The sequence below is a fragment of the Erinaceus europaeus genome, chromosome 1 (genome assembly GCF_950295315.1).
Source record: "Erinaceus europaeus chromosome 1, mEriEur2.1, whole genome shotgun sequence".
NCBI lineage: Eukaryota > Metazoa > Chordata > Mammalia > Eulipotyphla > Erinaceidae > Erinaceus > Erinaceus europaeus.
The window spans coordinates 33,744,233-33,769,399 of NC_080162.1; the positions used below are offsets into that span (position 1 = coordinate 33,744,233).

The 25,167-nt window shown below is 39.2% G+C and overlaps 1 long non-coding RNA gene across 2 annotated transcripts in view; it reads left to right on the forward strand.

Annotated features, from left to right (window-relative positions):
* The window catches only part of LOC132541793 (uncharacterized), a 37,056-nt gene that overhangs the window by 1,949 nt on the left and 9,940 nt on the right, over positions 1 to 25,167 (forward strand). For both annotated transcript variants that reach the window (XR_009552874.1, XR_009552873.1), the window contains exon 2: positions 4,692 to 4,854. This is a non-coding gene — a long non-coding RNA (uncharacterized LOC132541793). The remainder of the gene's footprint in view (positions 1 to 4,691; positions 4,855 to 25,167) is intronic.

Genomic DNA, 25,167 nt, shown 5'->3' on the forward strand with positions numbered 1-25,167 from the left:
GCCTTTTAAGTTACATATCTAAATCAATTAAATTGTGTACCCACCCTAGCTCATAGCTGCCCTAAGGGTGTGATCAGCTTTGTGATAACTAACAACAAACTAAGTTTAACATTTTACTTAAAATTGTTTAAGTGACTTTAAAATCATACAAAAAATAGTAATCATTTTATCATGTCAACACATTAGGTATTGACTTTCTATAACATACTGGAATATTTTAATAAACAAAGAGCCTTCTAAAAGACATTTCTTTTATTCTGGAGAGCACACCAAAAACTTTCCAGGAGGTAACCTCCATGAATCCCTGGATAAGTAGTGGGCTGTACTTCTGTACATGTGAAGGGTACAGATATATGTAAATAGCATAAAAGGATATAAATTATTGTGAAGTCTTGTATAATGCAGAAAATCCTAACAATAGGATTTTCAAAGTTAACCCAATTTCCAAATAATTTGCTTATAACAATAACTACCTATTGCCTTCTTAAACCCTAAGACAGCAAGAACCTTCCCTTTTCTATTTAAAGCCCATACATCTCCCCTTCCTGGAAACTTTAAAGCAGGTTCACTTTCCTGCATGCTTCTCTCATTTCATACCAGCTAATACTGCATCTAATCAATGTAACCAGTACCACCTTGGCATGCTTCACTTCAAAATGTGTCCAGAGACATCAGGCGTGGAATATCAACCCTTCAGCTTCCTTACTCTGGTGAGACCTTTCCTAGCTCACAGGACTCCTGAATTTCATTTAGGGTGGTTCACTTCCTAACAAAGCCTCAAAACCTAGATATAGACCAGGTCCCATGAGATAGGGCATATGTATACATGTATTCATAAATTAAGGCAAACTATATACTTGAATGCAAGAGTGCACAATAGTTTGTAGTGAGTCAATAGATGGATCAAGCAAGTAGAATTCCCTAAAAAGACACCTTAAAGTACCTAATAAAATTTCTACTTAGACCCAGATACCCTCTTTACCTACCTCCTATTACACGTACCTCAATCACTCTGAAGCTAACCTTGTCAGAAAAAGTAAGGGATACAAAAGCTGAATAAGGGCAAGAGACTGACATACTTTAATGATGACTCTTTAGTCACTACCAGGCCACCCCATCACCTGGGATTCCCACACAAGCACGGTGGGCGTAGACCTCTAACAGATCTCTCTAGCCATTGTCACTGATCATCTCCATCAGGAACAACAAAAGTGACACCTTTGTGGGACCCTATAGCACCTTGCCCTCAATATGGATCAAAAATGGTAGGGAATGTTCTGTTCTCCAAAGGGAGGTTGGACAATATACTCTACCTACTACCTGAGGAAGATGGGTCCTGAAATTAGTGCAGCTAGGAATGTTCCTAGCTGTGACCATAGAATGAAAGCTCAGACCTACAGGGATGCAGAGGTAACATAGGCTCCATTGCTGAATATGGGCCCCAGATCAAATTGATGGGTTTTACAATTAACAATATTTATATACTTTCCCCATATTTGGTAGCTACTCTGTAACCCAGTTCTATCAGAACTCATGGAGAGAAGCAGAAAAAAGGAAGGATATACAGAAGTAGTAATAGGTTTAAGTGTGGAAGAGAATGTAGAACTACAGGAAAAATGGGCAAAAATATAGATAGATGGATAAACAAATCATTATAGAAATAATGGTCAACCCACATCAGTGACCTTGGGAAAACCACTGTATTTTCCAAAGAGGGAATGGGAACACAGAACTCTGGTGGTGGGAACAATGTGGAATTATTTTCTCATTATCTTGGAATTTTTGTAAACCAATATTAAATCACTAAGAAAAAAATAAAAAATGACTTAGATACTGAACATGGATGGAAACTGTTGGTTTGAAAAAAATAGAAAGGGACACTGTTGGTAGAGGAACAATGAACATTAAAGCAATTTGCAACTTGATGAATGCTTTTCTTGCAGTCAATTCTAAGGGCAATTGGCAACTAATTTCCTAAAGTGATTTGTGTTGTGTCAGCTGAGATTATGGATAAGAGAAGCATTGGATGATAAGAGAAATAAGCTCCCCCCCCCCAATGCAGTGGCTTAATCAAGATGGAAGTTGCCCATTCCTGCTGACAAGCATCAGGACTTTTCCTAAGAAGAAAGGGAAAAAGTATGAGGAAAGTATGACACACATGTCATCATTCACTGGAGGAAGATAATTTGAGCATAAGAAGTCAGACAAGTGAGGGAGAATTGCAGACTAAGAGACAGCCATCTAAAGGAGAGTTGATATTTACATAGTAGTGAGTTTGGGGAAGAAAATGTAATGTACAAGACATGTCTGGAGATAGATTTGGCAGAATTTGGTGACTAAATAGAGAAAATAGGTGACAGAAAAGAAGTTGACAAGTTTAAGTCTAGGGGGCTGAGTGGGTGGTGATATTTTTAATTGAAAGTGAAGTGAGTGAGCTTGAAATGTCTTCAGGGCATGGAGGTGGCGGTTGAACATATATAATTTTACATAGCAGGCAGGAGCTCATGAGACAGGCTGGAAGGGAAGATAGTGAGGTAGGTGATGTCAAATCAAATTGATGGGGTTACAGTCAACAATATTTACATCCCTTCCCCATATTAAGGAGCTACTCTCTTCTCTATCCAGCTTTCTGTCCCTTTGCAGCCATGACATCACCTCTCCACACAATAACTTGGACCCACCTGCATATCATGTTTCAGGCTCAGAGAAAAAAAAAAAACAAGTATAGCTACAGGCCCTTTGAAATATAACTAATAGCTATGCCTACTAGCTATATGCCTACTAGCTATATACAAAATGGACAACCCCCAACACTTCATCTGCACTATTTGAGACTTTAGGTCCATGATTAGTCAACAATTTGCTTGAATTTGTATGTTAACTCTCTTTTCAGTCACCAGGTTCCAGATGCTAGCATGATGCCAACCAGAATTCCCTGGACAGACAACCCCACCAATGTTCCTGGAGCTCCACTTCCCCAGAACCCCACCCTACTCAAGAAAAGAGAGGCAGGCTGGGAGTATGGATCAACCAGTCATTGCCCATGTTCAGTGGGGAAGCAATTACAGAAACCAGACCTTCCACTTTCTGCATCCCACAATAACCTTGGGTCCATACTCCTAGAGGGATAAAGAATATGAAAGCTATCAGGGGAGGGGATGGGATACAGAGATCTGGTAGTGGGAATTGTGTGGAGTTATACCCCTCTTATCCTATGGTTTTGTTAATGTCTCCTTTTTTAAATTTATAAATAAAAAAAGAAACACTGGGAACGAGTGAAACTTTCTAAGAAGCACTGGGAAGAGGAGCGTGTTGGTATCATGGAAATAATCCATATCAAAGAGAAGACTACAAAACAAACTTGCAAAACAGGCATAGAGGGAAGGCTTTGGTAGAGTTGGGGAGAGACCAGCTGTAAGAATTAGAAATAGACTGGCTGTATGGATCAATATGCCAGAAATAGACTGGCTGTATGGATCAATATGCCAACAGTTAAGCAATTATAGAGGGCAGAATTCCCTCTTTCTGTACCCCATAAAGAATTCTGTTCCTTCCATTTTGGGTGGTCCACTTCCTAACAAAACCTTAAAAACTAGATATAGACCAGGTCCCATGAGATAGGGCAGATGTACACATGTATCGATAAATTAGGGTAAAATATATACCATAAAACAAGAGTGAACAATAGTTTGCAGTGAGTCAATAAATGAAGCAAACAAATAGAAAGACCTAAAAAGACACCTTAAAGTATCTTTGAAAGACACTTAATGAAATAGTTTCTATTTAAACCTAGATACCTTCTTCACTTCCTATTACACTTCCCTCACTCAATCTAAAGCTAACCTTATCAAAGTAAGGACTACAAAAGCTGAATAAGGACAAGAGACTTGCACACTTTAATGATGACTCTTTAGTCACTATCAGCCCACCCTATCAGCTGAGGCCCTAGTTGGGGAGTCCTGGGATTCCCACTCAAACATGATGAGCCTAGACCTTGAATAGATCCCTCTCTCCATTATCACTGATCATCTCCATAAGGTACAACATAATGGACCCTTTGGGGGCCCCCCATAGGACCTTGCCCTCAATGTGGATCAACAGTGGTAGATTGTTATGTGAAAAACTGAGAAATGGTATGCATGTATAAACTATAGTATTTACTGTCAAATGTAAAACATAATAAAGAAATTTTAAAAAAATGGTAGAGAATGCTCCATCCTCTGAAGGGGGGTTGGATAATATACTCTATCTACCAACTGAAGAAAAAAATGTGTCCTGAAATTGGTGCAACTCAGAATGTTCCTACTGATGACCACAGAATCCAAGTTTGGACCTGCAGGGATGTAGAAGTTACATATGCTCCTATGCTGAATATGGGCCCCAGATCAAATAGATGGGTTTTACAGTCAACAATATTTATAGACTTTCTCCACAGTTGGGAGCTACTCTCTTCCATGATGCAGTTTTCTAGTCTTTTTTCCAGCCATGACATCATCTCCCCAGACAATAACCTGGGTCCACCTACATATTAGATATTAGGCTCAGGAAAAAACTAATAAAGTCATGGGCAGTTTGGAATATACCTAAAATAGACCTACTAGCTATTTCCAATCTTCACCTGCAATATTATAGCCTTTAGGTTCAAGATTAATCAAAAATTTGTATGGCTTTATATGTTAATTCTTTTTCAGCCACCAGGTTCCAGATGCTAACATGATTCCAACCAGACTTCCCTGGACAGATGACCTCACCAATGTGTCCTGAAACTCTGCTTCCTGAGAGACATGCCCCTATAAGGAAAGAGAGAAGCAGGCTAGGATTATGGGTCAACCTGTCAAAGCCCATGTTCATCGGGTAAGCAACTACAGAAGCCAAACCTTCTACTTTCTGCACTCCATAATGACCCTGGGTCCGTACTTCCACTGAGTTACAGACTAGGAAAGCTATCAGGGTGCCAGGAGCCATTTCTCTGCTTTATAGATGATAAGCTTTGAGACAACGGAACCCCTCAAGACAAATGTTAATTCTCCCCTGGGCAGGCCATTTCCCCTTAGGTAAACCATTTATCAGTAATCAAGTGAGTCAACACAAGTGAGTCAACACACAGTTTGGTTCCTGCCATTTGTTGCAAGGAACATTCCGCTTTGAAGTTTGCTCCCCCTTCCCCTCCTCCAGCATTCCCTCTCCTTCCCCAAAGCCTTATAATGCCTGTATTCTCAATAAAAATTTACAGCTTGATCAGAAAATTGACTTGCTGTCATTCTTCGTGTCTCTTGTCCCTATCATTTCAGATTTCATTGGGTTCCTAGCCCCTGTTCACCGCCCTGCTGGTCGGGGCATCAGGGGATGGGATGATTTATGGTGTTCTGGTGGTGGGAATTGTACCCCTCTTATCCTATGGTCTTGTCATTGTTTCTATTTTATAAATAAGTAAAAAAGTTAAAAAAAAAAGTAGGGGACGGAGCCAAGATGGCAACTTGGAGGCAGCTGCTGGTGTGAGCTCCCACAATAACTGTTGGAAAGGGTAGGATACCTGGGTATCAAGACATCAAGACACATCACAGTTACAATGAAAAGAAGTAAGGATAAAGAAAGGATACTAAAGGCTGCAAGAGAAAAACTAAAAAGTCACATACAGGGGAAAACCCATAAGACTATCAGTAGACTTCTCCATTCAAACTCTAAAAGCTAGAAGAGAATGGTAAGATATATATAAAGCCCTGAATGAAAAAGGGTTTCAACCAAGGATAATATATCCTGCTATACTTTCATTCAAACTAGATGGAGGGATCAAAACATTCTCAGATAGACAACAGTTAAAGGAGGCAACCATCACCAACCCTGCCCTGAAAGGGGTTCTAAAAGACCTTTTATAAACAAGAACATCATTATAATACTTGCAATATATCAGAACAAATAAAAAATTGTAGAATAATGGCATTGCAATACATTAAATCCATAATACCAATAAATGAAAATGGAATAAACTCACCCATCAAAAGGCACAGAGTGGGAGGATGGATCAGAAAACAACCCAACTGTATGCTGCTTGCAAGAATCCCACTTGACCCAACATGATAAAAAGACTTAAAGTGAAAGGATGGAAAACTATCATACAGGCTAATGGACAACAAAAAAGGCAGGAACAGCCATTCTTATCTCTGACACAATAGATTTCAAATTAAATAAAGTAATAAAAGATAAGCAAGTCCATTACATAATGATTAGAATATCACTCGGCTAAGAAGACTTAACAATTATTAACATCTATGCACCCAATGAGAGACCATCTAAATACATCAAACACCTACTGAAAGAACTACAAAAATACCTAAATAGTAATACAATAATAGTGGGAGACTTTAACACCTCACTCTTACACTCAGACAGATCAACAAAGCAGAGAATCAGCAAAGAAACAAGAGAATTAAATGATGAGATGGACAGACTAGATAAACCTCCTGGACATTTTCAGAGTTTTTCACCCCCAAAATTGGAATACACATTCTTTTCAAAACCACACAGCACATCCTCAAGGATAGACCACATGCTAGGCCAAAAAGACAGTATCAGCAAATTCAAAATCATTGAAATCATCCCAAGTATTTTCTCAGACTACAGTGTTGTAAAACTAACATTCAACAACAAACAGAAAAGTACTTAAAGTCACAGAATTTGGAAACTAAGCAATATACCACTTAAGAACTGTTGGGTCAGAGAGGACCTCAAGTGAGAAATTCTAATGTTCCTGGAAACAAATTAAAATGAAGACACAATTTATCGAAATATTTGAGACACAGCTAAAGCAGTATTGAGAGTCAAACTCACAGCCATACAATCACGTATTAGAGGACAAAAAAAGCTCAGATAAACTAGTTACTGCATGCCTTAAGGACTGAGAGGAAGAGGAAGAAGGGAATCCTAAAGCAACCAGAAAGACACAAAATCACTAAAATTAGAGCAGAAATAAACAACAACCATAGAAAAGATCAATGAAGCCAAATGTTGGTTCTTTGAAAAATTAAACAAGATTGACAAAACCTAGCCACACTCGCTATAAAAAAGAGAGAGGGAGAACACTCAAATTAACAGAATCATAAATGATAGAAGAGATACCACAACTGATATGACAGAAATCCACAAAATTATGCGAAACTTCTATAAGGAACTATACACCACCAAGCTAGAAAATCTGGAAGAAATGGAAGAATTCCTAGAAACATATGCCATTCCAAAACTGAACCAAGAATAACTACAAAAGCTAAATGCACCAATCACAGACAAAGAAATCAAAACAGTTATTAAGGGAGCCCAGATGGTGGTGCAGTGGGTTAAGCACATGTGGCGCAAAGCGTAAGGACCCTAGTTCGAGCGCCTTGATCCCCACCTGCAGGGGAGTTGCTGCACAGACGGTGAACCAGGTCTGCAGGTGTCTATCTTCCTCTACCCCTCCCTGTCTTCCCCTCCTCTCTCCATTTCTCTCTGTCCTATCCAACAATGAACAACAGCAACAATGGCAATAATAATAACCACAACGAGTCTACAACAACAAGGGCAACAACAGGGGGAAAAGTGGCCTCCAGGAGCGGTGGATTCATGGTGCGGCTCCGACCAGCAATAACACTGGAGGAAAAAAAAAACCAGTTATTAAGAATCTCCCCAAAAACAAAAGTCCTGTACCTGTTGGCTTCACAAACGAATTCTACAAAACCTTCAGGAAACAGCTAATACCTGTACTTCTAAAGTTTTTCCACAAGATTGAAGAAACAGGAACACTTCCTTCTACCTTCTATGAAGCCAACATAAACCTGATACCAAAATCAAGTAGGAACACACACAAAAAAAAGGAAAAATACAGACCAGTATCTCTGATGAATATAGATGCCAAAATATCAAACAAGATCCTGGCCAATCAGATACAGCAGTATATCAAAAAGATTGTTCATCACGACCAAGTGGGATTTATCCCAGGAATTCAAGGCTGGTTCAACTTATGTAAGTCAATCAATGTTGTTCATCACATCAATAAAAGCAAAACCAAAAAATACATGATTATTTCAATAGATGCAGAGAAAGCCTTTGACAAAATCCAACAACCATTCATGCTTAAAACACTACAAGAATGGAAATGGATGGAAAATTCCTCAAGACACCGGAATCCATATATAGCAAACCTACATCCAACATCATTCTCAATTGACAGAAGCTGAAAGCATTCCCCCTCAGATTGGGGACTAGATAAGACTGTCCAGTATCACCATGACTCTTCCACATAGTATTGGAAGTTCTTGCCATAGCAATCAGGCAAGAGAAAGAAATCAAATGAATACAAATTGAAAGGGAAGAAGGCAAGCTCTCACTATTTGCAGATGATATTTTAGTATACCTAGAAAAACCTAAAGAATCCAGCAGAAAACTACTGGAAGTTGCTAGACAATATAGCAAGGTGTCAGGCTACAAAATCAATGTACAAAAATCAGTGGCATTTCTTTATGCCACTAAATCTGAAGAAGATGATATTCAGAAATCACTCCCATTCACTGTTGCAGCAAAATCAATAAAATACCTAGGAATAAAGCTGACCAAGAAGTGAAAGACTTGTATACTGAAAACTATGAGTCACTATTCAAGAAAATACAAACTTATACCAATAAATGGAAAGACATCCCATGCTCATAGATTGGGAGAATAAATATCATCAAAATGAATAGTCTCCCCAGAGCCATATACAAATTAAATACAATACCCATCAAAGTTCCACCAAGCTTCTTTAAGAGAATAGAACAAAACTACAACCATTTATTTGGAACTAGAAAACACCTAGAAGCAACAAAAAAATCTTGAGGAAAAGAAACAGAAATGGAGACATCACACTCGCAGATCTCAAACCATATTATAAGGCCATCATGATCAAAACAGCCTAGTACTGGAACAAAAATAGGCACACAGACCAGTGGAACAGAATTGAAAACCAAAAAATAAACTCCCACACATATGGACATCTAATTTTTCATAAGGGTGCCCAAATTATTAAATAAAGTAGGAGGCTCTCTTCAATAAATGGTGCTGTGAAAACTGGGTTGAGACATGCAGAAGAATGAAATTGAAACACCTTATCTCACCAGAAACAAAAATCAACTCCAAATGGACCAAGGACATAGATGATAGAGCAGAAATTATCAAATACTTAGAGGAAAACATTGGTGGAACACTTTCCCACCTAAACCTCAAGGACATCTTTCATGAAACAAACCCAATTGCAAGGAAAACTAAAGCAGAAGCAAGCCAATGAGACTACATCAAATTGAAAAGCACAGCCAAAGAAACTATCACACAAACAAGGAGACCCCTCACAGAATGAGAGATCTTCACATGTCATACACCAGACAAGAGACTAATCTCCAAAATATTCAAAGAGCTCAGCAAACATATCACCAATAAAGCAAATGACTGCATCCAAAAATTGGCAGAGGATATGAACAAAATTTTCACTTCAGAGGGGATCCAAAAGGCTAAGATACACATGAAAAATTGCTCCAGGACGCTGATTGTCAGAGAAATGCAAATAAAGACAACATTGAGATACCATCTCACTTCTGTGAGAGTGGCATACACCAGAAAGGACAGCAGCAACAAATGCTAGAGAGGTTGTGGGTACAGAGGAACTCTCTGCACTGTTGGAGGGAATATAAATTGGTCAAGCATCTCTGGAGAGCAGTCTGGAGAACTTTCACAAGGTTAGACATAGACCTTCCCTTTTGATCCAGTAATTCATCTCCTGGCGATATATCTCAAAGATTCCATAATGCCCAACCAAAAAGTTATGTGTACACCTTTGTTCATAGCAGCACATTTCATAATAGCTAAAACTTTGAAGCAACCCAGATGCCCAACAACAGATGAGTGGCTGAGAAAGCTGTGGTATATATACACAGTGGAATACTACGTGGCTATTAAGAACAATGAACAAACATTCCCTGACCCAACTTGGATGGAGCTAGAAGGAATTATGTTAAGCGACCTAAGTCAGAAATATAAAGATCATTATGGGATGATCCCACTCATAAACAGAAGTTGAGAAAGAATAACGGAAAGGGAAATTAAAAGCAGGATTTGACTAAATCTAGAGTAGGGCACCAAAGTAAAAACCATGTGGTGAGGGTGACATTCGGCTTCCAGTGGTGGCGGGGGGTGGGGTGGGGGGTGCAGGGGTGGATGGGTGGGATGGGACATAGTCTTTTCATGGTGGGAATGCTGTTTATGTACACTCCTATTAAATTGTAGTCATATAAATCACTAATTAATATGAGAGGGGAAGATTTGATTGTATGTCTCGAACTTTTTAAAGCACAGAGTCTTCTTAATACATAGGTTGAGTCTTTGATATGTTGACTCTCAAAAGCCTAGACCAGGGAGAACAGAAACAACAGGTGGCAAAGCTATATACAAGATGTTGGGTATTATAAAGCAAATCCTAACAAAGGTACTTTTCAAAGCTAACCCAATTACCAAATAATGTGATGATAACAATAACTATCCATTGTCTTCTTGAACCCTAAGACATCAGGAACCTCACATTTCCACTACAAAGCCTATATTTCCCCCAGTCCTGGAAACTTAGGGTGGGGTGCACTTTCTTGTATGCTTCTCTCAATTCATATCAAATAATATTGCATCCACTGATCACAGCCTAATCAATGCAACAAGTGCCACCTCAGCATGCTTCACTTTAGACTGTGTCCAGAGACTTCAGGTGTGGAATGACAACCCTTCAGCTTCATTGCTCGAGTGAGACCTTTCCTTCCATAGTATTCTCTAATTTCATACCTAGTGGTTCACTTCCTAACAAAATCCCAAAACTTAGATATAAACCAGGTCCCCTGAGACAGAGCATATGTTCACATGTATCCATAAACTAGGGCAAAATATATACCTGAAAGCAAAAGTATACAATAGTCTGCAGTGAGTACCTCCCAACACTGCATCAGCACTCTTCCAGCCTTTAGGTCCGTAATTGTTCAACAATTTGTTTGGCTTTGTGTGTTAACTCTCTTCAGCCACCAGGTTCCAGATTCCAGTAGGAAGCCGACCAGACTTCCATGGACAGAGAACTCCACCAATGTGTCCTGGAGCTCTGCTTCCCTAGGAATCTACTGCATTAAGGAAAGAGAGAGGCAGAAAGGGAGTATGGATCGACCAGTCAATGCATATGTTCATCTGGGAAGCAATTACAGAAGCCAGACCTTCCACCTTCTGCAACCTACAATGATCTTGGGTCCATACTCTCAGAGGGATAAAGAATGGGAAAGATATCAGGGGATGGGGATGGGATATAGAGATTTGGTGGTGGGAATTGTGTGGATTTGTACCCCTCCTATCCTATGGTTTTATTAATATCTCCTTTTTTAAATAAACAAGAAAGGAAGAAAGACAGACAGAAAGAAAGGAAGAAAGAAAGAAAGGAAAGAAAAAATAAAATAGAAAGTTAAAAAGAAAAAAATAATAGAAAATGAATTATGGTCCATACCACCAGAGGGGGAAAAATGTTAGTGTAAGATGGCCAGAGGACTCTGAACTCCAAATTTGTTATGTTCATTTTGTATATTTGTCTAAACAAAAGTGTGAATTATGTTGTTTTTAGTTTTTATAATTTTAGTTCCTATTCATCCAACCCAAGTTAATTTTGTGATTGTTATAAGTAGGGGTTAAGATTCATTTTTCCAGATCGAAATAGGCTTGGGGTATGAATAGACCCCTCACTATCCATGTCCAGCAGAAAAACAGTTATTGATGTCAGAACTCCCAGATTCTGCACCCCATAAAGACTTCTGGCCCTTACTCTCAGAGGGGGAGAAATGTTAGGGGAAGATGACTAGAGAGCTCTGAACTACAATTCCATCAGGACCCAGAGAGAGAAGAGTAAATAAAGGAAAGACATTTGTAAGTAATAATAGGTGTAGGTGTGATCTAGAAGAGAAGGCAGGACCATAGAAACAAAATGGACAAATATATATGTTTATAGAAATAATAGTCAACTCCATCTGTGACCTTGGGAGAACTATTGCAGTTTCAAATGGAGAGAATGGAGAACACAGAATCCTGGTGATGGGAATGGTGTGGAATTATACCCCTGTTATCTCATAGCTTTAAAAATAAATATTAAATCATTAGTAACAATTGGAAATATTAAGAAGAAAAGAGTTAAGGGGACAAGGAGTAGCAGAAACTAAGGAGAATGGTGTGGTTTCTAAATAGCCTTCCTTATCCACCAGAAGAGGCCAGGCCTCTATGTAACTCTAAAAGTTCAAAAGCTGTGAGTAAGAAAGAATATGAATCCATTCTCTTACAATGACTGAAATAATTGCTGATGAAGAGAATGTACCACTGGCCAGGTCTGGAGAACTTTTATCATCAAAATAAAAATGTCATCATTAATCTTGTATCTGTGACCTGGTAGAACGCAGTTTCTTGTTGGGTAGTATGCCACCTCCCCCTGGCTTCTGCTTAACCATATGCCTATATAGGAATTTACTGATACCATTCAAAACTTTGGTCTATTTACATAAATCACTTTTACATTTACATAAAGCACTCCCTCTAGGGCATTGGTGGTTCAGTGATAAGATTTTCGCCTGTTCCGCCCCCTCCTTGTCACACTCTGATTTTCACCAGTCACTTTTCTCTCCACCCTCTCTATATCACATCCTGTTTCCACCCTACTTGGAGAGTATAAAAACAGCTGCTCTTCTGATTAAAGACACTTGGAAATTGCTTTCCGGCTCCGAGAGTTCCAGAGTGTATCTCCTGCGAAGTTAGTGTGGCACGAGTTCCTGATCCCTCTCCCACGCAGCAGCCTAGATCGGCTCCAGTTGAGTTCTCTCCAAGCCAGAGAGCACTAGCTCGGGAAGAAGTACCCTCAGGCTATCCCGACAGTTTCTAATGGAAGGAATATAGACACAGAACTTTGTTGGTGCGAAAGGTGTGAAATTATACACATGCTATCTTATAATTTTATAAATCAATATTAAATCACTAATATAGATTTGCAATTTAAAAAATTAAAAGAAATGGCATGATTAGGCATATGACACATCACTCAGAGAAAAAAGGAGGAAATAACACTATGAACGCGTACTCACTTAAATGCTTGAATAGATAAACAACTTGGTGGTTTTTAAAGCTATAGAGGAGTCAGATTCTGGCTAAGCACATGTTATTATGCACAGAGACCCAGGTTCAAGTCCTGGATCTCCACTTTCAGGGAGAAGTCTCATAAGCAGTGAAGCAAAACTTCAGGTCTCTCTCATTTCCTCTCTATCACCCTTTCCCTCTCAAATAGAAAATTAATCAATGTAAATAAAAAATAAAAAAATACTATGGAGTGTGGGAAGTGCCCCCACCAACAAACAGAAAGTACTAAATGTAAAGGAATAAAATAATATATTAACACCATTACATTGTAGACACTATAACAATTAATGATTCAGGCAAGAATCATACATGAGGGCTAAAACCCAGTTTGTTGGTAAATAATATATCCATCAATTTTCAAAGTATGGTATTATAAATTACTAAGTGCCAAAAATAGCCTAGTAAGAGGGAAATTGGAAGACACTGCTTCAACCAAATGCTCAACGTTAACATGACTAATTGTTGGATAGTATGCCAGCTCCCCCTGGCTTCTGCTTAACCAAGCACCAGTATGCCTATATAGGGATTGGTTTGATCCCATTCAAAGCGGTCTATTTACATAAATCACTTTTACATTTACATAAAGCGCCACACTGCCTCCAGGGCATTAGTGGTTTAGTGGTAAAATTCTCACCTGCTCCGCCCCCTCTCCTTGTCACACCCTGATCCTCTCCTTTTCACACCCTGATCTTCCACCAGTCACTTTTCGCTCCACCCTCTCTATGTCACATCCTGTTTCCACCCTACTTGGAGAGTATAAAAACAGCTGCTCTTCTGATTAAACACACTTGGAAATTGCTTTCCGGCTCCAAGAGTTCCAGAGTGTATCTCCTGCGAAGTTAGTGCGGAACGAGTTCCTGATCCCTCTCCCACACAGCAGCCTAGATGAGCTCCAGTTGAGTTCTCTCCAACCCAGAGAGCACTAGCTCAGGAAGAAGCACCCTCAGGCTATCCTGGCAACTAATAACAGTAAAAATGACAATGTAACCTCTAATGTGATACACTGGGAAGGAAATGTTTACTGTGGAACTTTCTGATGGAAACTGATTATCTTGAATCAAATCATGAGGATATTATCAGATAGCTACATTTGAGAAATATTCTGTAAAATAATTACCCTGGATTCATCAAAAGATCAATGCCATTAAAGACAAAAAATAAAAATAAAGTCAGGGGAATCTGCCCAGATTAAAAAGGGATTAAGGGAATTTGCAACTAAAGGCAATTTGTAATCCTTAATTTATCCTGAACAATTTATTGAATTAAAATATAAAACAATATAAAAGCTGCTACTGGGACAGTTAAAATTTTTGAATTTGTATAGTATTTGAGATAATAGAATTATATCAGTGTTGCAGTTTCTGAGTCAGAGAGCCATTCTATAAGACAATCTTGATTTTTAAGAATTGCATGTTGATAACACTAAGTACTGAAGTGTCCTGTACACTGTATTATTCAAGTAGCTTACTATAACAGTATTTACTACAAGTTTATGAGGCGCTGTCAATGGGTGTCCTTATATATGTTCATTATAAATTGTGACATTATTTTTTCATTGTTATTTATTCATTTATTTTTATTTTATCGATACCAGGGTTATTACTGGAACTCAGTGCTGGCACTATGAATCCGTGGCTCCTGGCAGCATTTTTGCCCCTTTCCATTTCTTTTTTTCTCTCTCTAGTTTTTAGAATATTTTAATTTATTTATAAAAAGGAAACGTTGTCAAAACCATAGGATAAGAGGGGTACAACTCCACACAATTCCCACCATCAGAACTCGATATCCCCTCTTCTCCCCTCCCCTGATAACTTACCTATTCTTTAACCCTCTGGGAGTATGGACCCAAGGTCATTGTGAGATGCAGAAGGTGGAAGGTCTGGCTTCTGTAATTGCTTCCCCATTGAGCATATTTGGGAGCTACTCTCTTCCTGATCCAGTTTTCTGGTCCTTTATGCAGCCATAACATTATCTCCCTAGACAATAACTTGGATCCACCTGCATATCAAATTTCAGGCTCAGTTTTTTTTAATTAAACAGGACACAGAGAAATTGAGAGATGGTGGGAAGATAAAGAAAGGGAGAGAAGGGACTGGGTGGTGGCACACCTGGTGGAGTGCAAATGTTACAATGCATAAGGACTAAGGGTTGAGCATCCAGTCCTCACGGCAGGAGAAAAACTTCACAAGTGGTGAAGCCAGGCTGTAGGTATCTCTCTATTTCTCTCCCTCTCTATTACTTCTTTCCCTCTTGATTTCTGGCTGTCTGTAACCAATAAATAAATCAAGATAATTTTTTTAAAAAGGAGAAAAAGATATCTGCAGACCTGCTTCACCACTAGTAAAGTGGACCTCCTGCAAGTGGGAAGTGAAGGCTTGAACTCAGGTCCTTGCACTTGGTAATACGTGTGCTTAACTGAGTGTACCACCACCCAGCCCCCAAATTATTTTTCAAACTAAAATGTTGGGAAATGGAAGGAGCACATATGTACACTGTCATACCTTCCAGGTGTGATGTGAATTATGAATCCAGATGTACAGAACAGAGGTTGATATAGTCATTCTGCTATTTCAAACCAGTTCTGCACCAGAGAGAGGATATACTCATAAAGTTGCCTACTTAAGGACTCTTTTTTAAATTTTTTTTATTTAAGAAAGGATTAATTAACAAAACCATAGAGTAGGAGGGGTACAACTCCACACAATTCCTACCACCCAATCTCCAAATCCCACCCCCTCCCCTGATAGCTTTCCCATTCTCTATCCCTGTGGGAGCATGGACCCAGGGTCATTGTGGGTTGTAGAAGGTGGAAAGTCTGGCTTCTGTAATTGCTTCCCCGCTGAACATGGGCATTGACTGGTCAGTCCATACTCCCAGTCTGCCTCTCTCTTTCCCTAGTAGGGTGGGTCTCTGGGGAAGCAGAGCTCCAGGACACATTGGTGGGGTCTTCAGTCCAGGGAAGCCTGGCTGGCATCCTGATGACATCTGGAACCTGGTGACTGAAAAGACAGTTAACGTACAAAGCCAAACAAATTGTTGAGCAATCATGGACCCAAAGCTAGGAATAGTGGAGAGGAAGTGTTAGGGGGATACTCACTGCAAACTCCAGTGTACTTCTGCTTTCAGGTATATATTTTGCAGTAGTTTATGGAACTAATGTGAACATATGCTCTCTCTCACATAAACTGGTGTATATCTAGGTTTTGGGACTTTGTTAGAAAGTGAACCACCTGAGATGGAATTAGAGTATACTATGAAAGGAAAGGTCTCTTCTGAGTAATGAAGCTGAAGGGTTGTCATTCCACACCTGAAGTCTCTGGACACAGTCTGAAGTGAAGCATGTTGAGGTGGCAATCATTGTGTTGATTAGGTTGCGATTGGCAGATGCAATATTATTTGATATGGATTGGGAGAGGCATACGGGAAAGTGGGCCCTATCCAAGGGTTCCAGGACTGGGGGAAGTAGAGGCTCTATAGTGGAGATGTGAGGTTCCTGCTGTCTTAGGGTTCCAAAAGACAACTGATAGTTAACGTTATCATCACATTATTTGGTAATTGGGTTAACTTTAAAAAGTCCTTTTGTTAGGGTTTGCTGTACAGTACCCAGTATCTTGTATATATCTGTGCTATTGGTTGCTTCTGATCTACTTGGTCTAGGCTTTTGAGAGATTCTGCATATCAATTACACAGCCTATATATTAAAAAGATTCAGTCTGTGTTTTAAAAAACTTTGAGACATACAATTAATTTTCCCCCTCTCATATTAATTAACTAGTGATCTATATGACTACATTTTACTAGGAGTGTACATAAACACCACCACCAAAAGACTTTGACCCATCCCTCCCACCTACTCCCACCCCCCACTGGCCCAGCTTTCTCAGCCATTCATCTGTAGTGAAGGTTCTCTTTATATCCTCTTCCTATTTTTGGATGGGGTCATTTGCTTTTTTAGTGCTACCTTTGTTGAGCTCTTTGTATATTTTGGTGATTAGTCTCTTGTCTGATGTTTGTCATTTGAAGATCTTCACCCATTTGGTGAGGGGTCTCCTTGTTTGTGTGATAGTTTCTTTGGCTGTGCAGAAGCTTTTTAATTTGATGTAGTCCCATTGAATTGTTTCTGCTTTCGTCTTCCTTGCAATTAGGTTTGTTTCATGAAGGATGTCCTTGAGGTTTAGGTGGAAAGGTGTTCCACCAATGTTTTCCTCTAAGTATTTGAATGTTTCTGTTTTAACATTCATGTCTTTGATCCATTTGAAGGTGATTTTTGTTTCTGGTGAGAAAAGGTGGTTCAATTTCATTCTTCTGCATGTTTCAACCCAGTTTTACCAGTAACATTTATTGAAGAGAGACTTATTCCTCCATTTAATACTTTGGGCCCCTTTATCAAAGATTAGATGTCCATAGGTGTGGGGGTTTAGTTTGGGCTTTCAATGCTGTTCCATTGGTCTGTGGGCCTATATTTGTTCCAGTACCAAGCTGTTTTGATGATGATGTCCTTATAATATAGCTTGAGATCTGGGAGTGTGATGTCTCCATTTCTGTTTCTTTTCCTCAAGATTTTTTTTGTTGATTCTAGGTGTTTTCTAGTTCCAGATAAATTATTTTAGTTTTTGTTCTATTCTCTTAAAGAAGCTTGGTGGAACCTTGATGTGTATTGCAATAAATTTATAGATGGCTCAGGGGAGACTATTCATTTTGATGATATTTATTCTTCCAATCCATGAGCATGGGATGTCTTTCCATTTCTTGGTATCATTTTATATTTCCTTGAATAGTGACTCATAGTTTTCACTATACTAGTCTTTCACATCTTGGGTCAGCTTCATTCCTTGGTATTTTATTGATTTTGCTGCAACAGTGAATGATAGTGATTCTGGATGTCTTCTTCAGATTTAGTGTTAGCATAAAGAAATGCCACTGATTTTTGTACATTGATTTTGTAGCCTGACACCTTGCTATATTGCCTAGTAACTTCCAGTAGTTTTCTGCTGGATTCTTTAGGTTTTTCTAGGTATACTAAAATATCATCTGCAAATAGTGAGAGCTTGCCTTCTTCCCTTCCAATATGTATTAATTTAATTTCTTTCTCTTGCCTAATTGGTATGGCAAGAACTTCCAATACTATGTTGAAGAGTCATGGTGATACTGGACAGTCTTATCTAGTCCCCAATCTGAGGGGGAATACTTTCAGCTTCTGTCAATTGAGAATGATGTTGGATGTAGGTTTGCTATATATGGATTCCGGTGTCTTGAGGAATTTTCCATCCATTTCCATTCTTGTAGTGTTTTAAGCATGAATGGTTGTTGGATTTTGTCAAAGGCTTTCTCTGCATCTATTGAAATAATCATGTAGTTTTTGGTTTTGCTTTTACTGATGTGATGAACAACATTGATTGACTTACATAAGTTGAACCAGCCTTCCATTCTTGGGATAAATCCCACTTGGTCGTGATGAACAATCTTTTTGATATACTGCTGTATCTGATTGGCCAGGATCTTGTTTGATATTTTGGCATCTATGTTCATCAGAGGTATTGATCTGTAGTTTTCCTTTTTTTGTGTGTGTGTGTCCCTATCTGCTTTTGGTATCAGGTTTATGTTGGCTTCATAGAAGGTGGAAGGAAGTGTTCCTGTTAATCCAATCTTGTGGAAGTGTTGGTATGCTTCTAGTTATGCTTCTGGGATCCTTCTGTTACATTGCTTGACGTTATGGTCTATTTACATGGTCATTCTGTTACATTGGTTTGGTCTCACTCCCCCTGCCTCTGGGAGATTTTGGTTTAGTCTTTGCCTTTTTTGTGTTTCTTGCTTCTCCCTCCCCCCCCCCCCCCACATACTTCCTGGGTTCCGGGTGCTGCAGCTGGAAGAGAGAGATGGAGGAGCCCATTGTGTTGTGATTAGGTTGTTGGACTGCTTGCCTGCTCGTGAATAAAGATTAAACTGCATTCTCAGCTCAGCCATGAGTTTCTGGTCATCTCTGTCTCCTGCCTGTGATGCCAGCCCTGCAAAAACAACATAATGGCACCTGAACAGGGACAAAAATCTCGGCTCCACACACATGCAACAGACCAAAGAAGATCAGATAAGTAAAGCCACAACGGCCTGCCTTTCTACTTATGGAGAGGTTTCTAAAAGCCTCTATTCTTTCTTTATAAGACAGTTTCTCAGTCTCTGGAACATTTTGTTATAGGCCACCCTTTGGTTTCTGCCCACCGCTGGCCTGCAGGAGCCTGCTTGCCACCGCATGGTGCGGGGCGCTGGGCACAGACCTCCTCTGCGCTGCTCAGCTGCCAGGAGCAGGGTGATGGGCACGGTGGGCAGAGCTGCAGCCCATCCTGGCCCCAGGCCCGGGGCACGTCAGCCCCTGCCTTCTGCATGGCCGGCCCACCAACCCTCCTGCTATGAAGTCTGGGAAGATCCCAGACCACCGGGAGACAGTGGGCTCCCTGCCAGGACTGGGCGCCCTGGCCGAGATCCCAAGATATGCTCTGAAGGCAGAGGAGCTAGAATACGCAGAGATCCATGCAGTGATCACAACCTGCAATTCCTGGAGCTGAAGTTGCGCAAGAAGCCATTGCCAGACAACACACCCCCCAAACAACTAAGACAGTACAGATCTAAATTTGTGTTTAAAATGACATGTCTTTGTAACAAAAGTTTTTCTCCTTGTGTATTGAAGACCATGTTTATGTGTGTGTTTGAAGTTTGGTAAACATTAACTTTAAGGTTAAAATGTAACTTTAAGACTACATTCTTACCAGGCAAAGTTAAATGAGAAAGGTTTTCAACATAATTCTCATAAAGGTAAAATTAACTTACATTTAAAGTCTGAGGTAAAAATTAGTTAAAAATCAATATATTTTAACTAACTTGGTCTAAAAACCCTGCGCACACCTAGGGTGTGTCTCCATCTTATACGCGTGTAACAAAAGGTTAAATAAGATGTTATTGATATGTAAAGCTCTCAAATACCTTCTTAATTAAGAATGATAGATTGCACAATGATTATGCTAATGATTTTCCTGCCTGAGGCTCTAACAGTGGTTCTTTGCCTTACCACATGTTATTGCGATTAAATTGGTTAAGAAGCCTTAAAATGAAATGAAAAAGACCTTCCAAATTTATAAAGATACTTAAAACAATTATAATCATCGAGTTATCAATTATAGTAAACTTCTAACTTGTTACAAATTTTATTTTTTTACAAGTAAGTAAATTGCAGTTGTCAAGTTCTCTACAGAAAAGCAGAATTCCAGCGGCTGGCCTTCTTCATGCAATGTTCCACCCCCTGGCATTCTTCCGTGGACATCTGCTTTGGACTGGCACTTCCATTGGACTCACTGATACACCTTTTGGACACTTTGCACAAAACTACAGTAGCTTCCCTTTATGCTGCTGGGTTTCTCAAAGACTGACTGCAGCCAGTTGCCTTGGGACTCTAGGCCATACCCTCCCTCCTTGCTAGGTAATGCCCACAGAGGCAGGAAATGCCTGTTGAGGCAAGAACAGCCCACAGAGGCAGGAAATGTCCTTTAGCTTGATAAAGCCTTGCCCACAGAAGCAAGAAACGCTCCCCTCAGGCCTTCCCTTGGCATTACACCGGTTCTTGTTGCTTGCTTACTTGTTCCTCCATGTTTGTGCCAGTTTCTTTTTTTTAAAAAATATGCCTGTATGATATAGGTTTCTGTTCACCCCACACTCCTGATACTATGGTCAGTTAGTTAAAAAGAAAAGGGGGAATTTTTGGTATGCTTCTAGTTCTGCTTCTGGGATCCCTTCTGTTACATTGCTTGATGTTGTGGTCTATTTACATGGTCATTCTGTTACATTGGTTTGGTCTCACTCCCCCTGCCTCCAGGAGATTTTGGTTTCTTGCTTCTCCCCACCCCCTATCCTACATACTTCCTAGGTTCTGGGCACTGTGGCTGGAGGAGAGAGATGGACGAGCCCATTGTGTTGTGATTAGGTTGTTGGACTGCTTGCCCACTCATAAATAAAGATTAAACTGCATTCTCAGCTCAGCCATGAGTTTCTGGTCGTCTCTGTCTCCGGCCTGTGAAGCCAGCCCAGCAAAAACAACAGTGGTCCATTAGCCTGTATGATAGTTTTCCATCTTTTCACTTTAAGCCTGAGTTTGTCGTGTTGGGTCAAGTGGGATTCTTGCAAGCAGCTTATGGCTGTTTTTTTTTTTTTTTTCTGAACCATCCCCCCACTCTGTGCCTTTTAGTGGGTGAATTTAATCCATTTTCATTTATTGATATTATGAATTTAATGTATTGTAGTGCCATTATTCAACAAGTATTTATTTTCTCTGATATATGGCAAGTATTATAGTGATGTTCTTGTTTATAAGAGGTCTTTTAGAACCTCTTTCAGGAAAGGCTTGGTGATGGTTGCCTCCTTTAACTATTGTCTGTCTGAGAATGTTTTGATCCTTCCATCTAGTTTGAATGAAAGTATAGCAGGATATATTATCATTGGTTGAAACCCTTTTTCATTCAGGGCTTTATATATATCTTGCCATTCTCTTCTGGCTTTTAGAGTTTGGATGGAGAAGTCTGATGATAATCTTATGGCTTTTCCCCTATATGTGACTTTTTGCTTTTTCCCTTGCAGCCTTTAGTATCCTTTCTTTATCCTTACTTCTTTTCATTGTAACTATGATTCTGTTTGTGACTTTCTAGACCTCTTGAATATTAATTCCCTTTCTGCTGTTTAGACCTGGGAAATATTCTTCCATTATTCTAGAATATTTACTTCCCCTTCCTCTCTTTCTTCCCCTGGTAGGTCAATTATATGAATGTTACTTCTTTTGAGATCATCCCATATGTCTCTGTTGTTGTTTTCAGTGTCTCTCAATCTCTTTTTAGCTATTTTACCTCTTTCTTAGTTTTCTCTAGCTCACCCTCTGTTTGACCTATTATGTTTTCTGCTTCTATTAATCTGATTTCACTTCTCTCAGCTTCTTTCTTCATTTGTCTTCATTTCTGTAATTATTAGGTTTACTATTGCTTACATACTTTTCTTATCTATGGTTACTTCTGACTGATTTGTAGTTTCTTCTGGGCTCCTGTCCTGATTCATTACAGTTAGCAGTTTTATTTGCTTTTGCTTTAACCATTTTTTTAACTGATATGGTTTTTATTTTTCTGTTCTGTCATTCTTCATTTGTTGTGTTTTGAGTACAAGCTATACTATACTAAAGACCTGTATGACAAGTGCAGTCACGAACCTCAGAAATTACAATAGTATCTGAAGCAAGGATTGATGCAGTTCAACCAATACCATTTAGCCAAATAACACCTCTGGTCCAATAAAAATTAACAACAAGCAATACCAAAAGAAAGAGACCGGAAAAAAGGGAAAACAAGAATAGACAATTATGAAAATATACTCTCCACTATAAATTCTGGGGACAGAAAGGGAGTAAAGGGAAGTAGAGAAGACACACACACACACACACACACTCTGAGTCAGATTTCTTCCCCAAAATAATTCACAAGTGAGTACCAGTGAATTCACAAAACAAAAGAAGGAGGAAAGAAGAAAAGAATAAAAAAGAAAGGAAAAAAAAAAGAAAGGAGAAAAAAGGAAGCACAGTGAAAGGAAAGAGTTTTTTGTTGTTTTTGTTAATTTTGAAAAATTAACTAAGAGGAGGGAAAACTGAGTGGAGATAAGAGGTAGAGTTAAACAAGTTCCTCTCACAATGGATAAGACACCCAGTCATGTAGCAATGGAAAAAAACAACAACAGTTAATTTTGGTCAACCTGAAGAACGTATATGGAAAAGGGACATGTGTATATAATAATAGTAGTAATAAAGTAAAATAGAATAAAATAGAGTAGAAAACATATAACAGTCAGTCTGAAGCTTGGACTTCTCAATTGGCTGCAGGTAGCCCGAGCAAAGACAGCCCAAACAAACAAACAAACAAATCCTCCAGGTAGTCTTTCCCAGGCAGGGATGAGGCTCTGATTGGTCAGGTATTTTGTCATTCAAATAGAGCTCAAGCCACTTAAAAAAAAGAGAGAAATTAAAAAGGAAGAGACTTGGAATGACATCACTAGTGAGCCATGAATCTTGGTAAAGAAAATAGCTCAGCTAGGAGCCTGCTAGTTGCAACTGTGCTGCCTCTGGTGGCTGGTACTGGGGTGGGGGTCGGAGTGAGTTCAGAAATAATCAAGGGATTTTCCTTTGTCCCCCTGACTTCCATTTTTCAGCCCAAGGGAGAGTTATTGGACTGTATTTTTGTGTCACTCTGACCAGCCCTTGTTCACCCTCCTACAGACATCCCAGTATCTACCCTATCCAGCAGATCTCAGACTGCAAGTTGCTGACTCTTGGAACTCACAGAAGCTGCTGCTCCAAAGTCACAATCTTGGCTCTGCCCCCCACTTAAGGACTCTTTATACACCAAACACAAAACAGTCCAGACACAAGCCAACAATCAGCCCATTACAATGAAAATACAGGAGGCATTATAACTTGAATTTTATGCAGTTGTTACAAAGAATGCCTCTGGCAGGATGGTGGGTTAGATATGGCAAACAACCTTGAAACCAACAAAAAATATTGTATTTAGAAAAAAGATAAAAGCCTTGAAAATGTATGATGTGCTGGCAAGAAAGTAAATTATACTTGGAGGACAGTAGCTGATTATTACTATCTCCAGAAAGGAGACAAGAGCAGGGAAGTTGGTTCTACCTGCAAGGCATCTGACAGCCAAGTACATTTGAGCTTCAGTTTTAGAGTCTCCAGGGACACAAAGAGAAAGTTAATCTCAGAATCTGTCCAAGTCTTAAATCTATTAGGAATTCTTCCCACATAAAACTGGACCCCAAAGGGCTATACCCCAATATAAGAGGAAATGGAAAAGAATCCACCATCATTGGTTTCATGGCCATTGTCCATTAAAAAAAAACTACCCTGAATTTGATAGCCAGATATTTCAATATTATGTGCTGAATTTACATTACCACCTAGTCTGAAAAACCTCAAACTGAGAATGCAGTGTAAAGTAGTCCTCATTGGAAATGTTATCAAAAACTAGCAGAAGCAAAAGGAAATAATCTCACCTTGCATACAGATTGCAAAATATTCCCATGAAGATTCAAGAAAATATAAGCTCATTCAAAAATTGTAAACTTGGCACCGGATGTTGGTGCACCTGGTTGAGTGCACATGTTACAATGTGCAAAGACCTAGGTTTGAGGCCCTTGTACCCACCTCCAGGGAGAAAGCTTTGTGAGTGGTGAAGCAGAGTTGCAGGTGTCTATCTCCATCACCCCCTTCCCTCTCAATTTCTGGCTGTCTCTATCAAATAAGCAAATACAGATAATAAAAATTGTGTAAAGAAACTTAAAAAAATATAAGCTCACAGGGACAGCCAGCACAGTGAAGTGAATTAACAAAAACAACAGGGTACAGCTAACAATGGCTATATGTATGACCTTAACTAGATACAGAATACAATGTAAGTATATTCACTTTGTTTATGGAAGTGAAGATCCCAAAGATGAATAGACTAGAATATCAGTTTACCAACAAATTAGAAAATACCTATTATGAATGTAAAAATTAAATGATGAGGGGGGCAGGTGGTGATGCACATGGTTGAGTGTACATATTACAATGTGCAAGGACCTGGGTTCTAGCCACTGGTCCCCACCTACAAGGGGGAAGCTTCTCAAGTGGTGAAGCAGTACTGATGGTTTCTCTCTGTTTCTCTTTCTCTCTATCTTTCTTGTTTTCTCTTTCTCATTCTTTCTTGATTTTTGGCTGTCCCTATCCAATAAATAAAGGTAATAAAAATTTTAAAAAATGATGAGGATTAGAATAAAAATGAAACAGACGGGTGTAATATCATATAACATACAGCTGAAGAAGTATGGTCAACCTATATGCAAATATACATATATATATATATGTCTATATATACATTTCTTCTTCTAGCGTTTGCCCTTCTTCCGTAG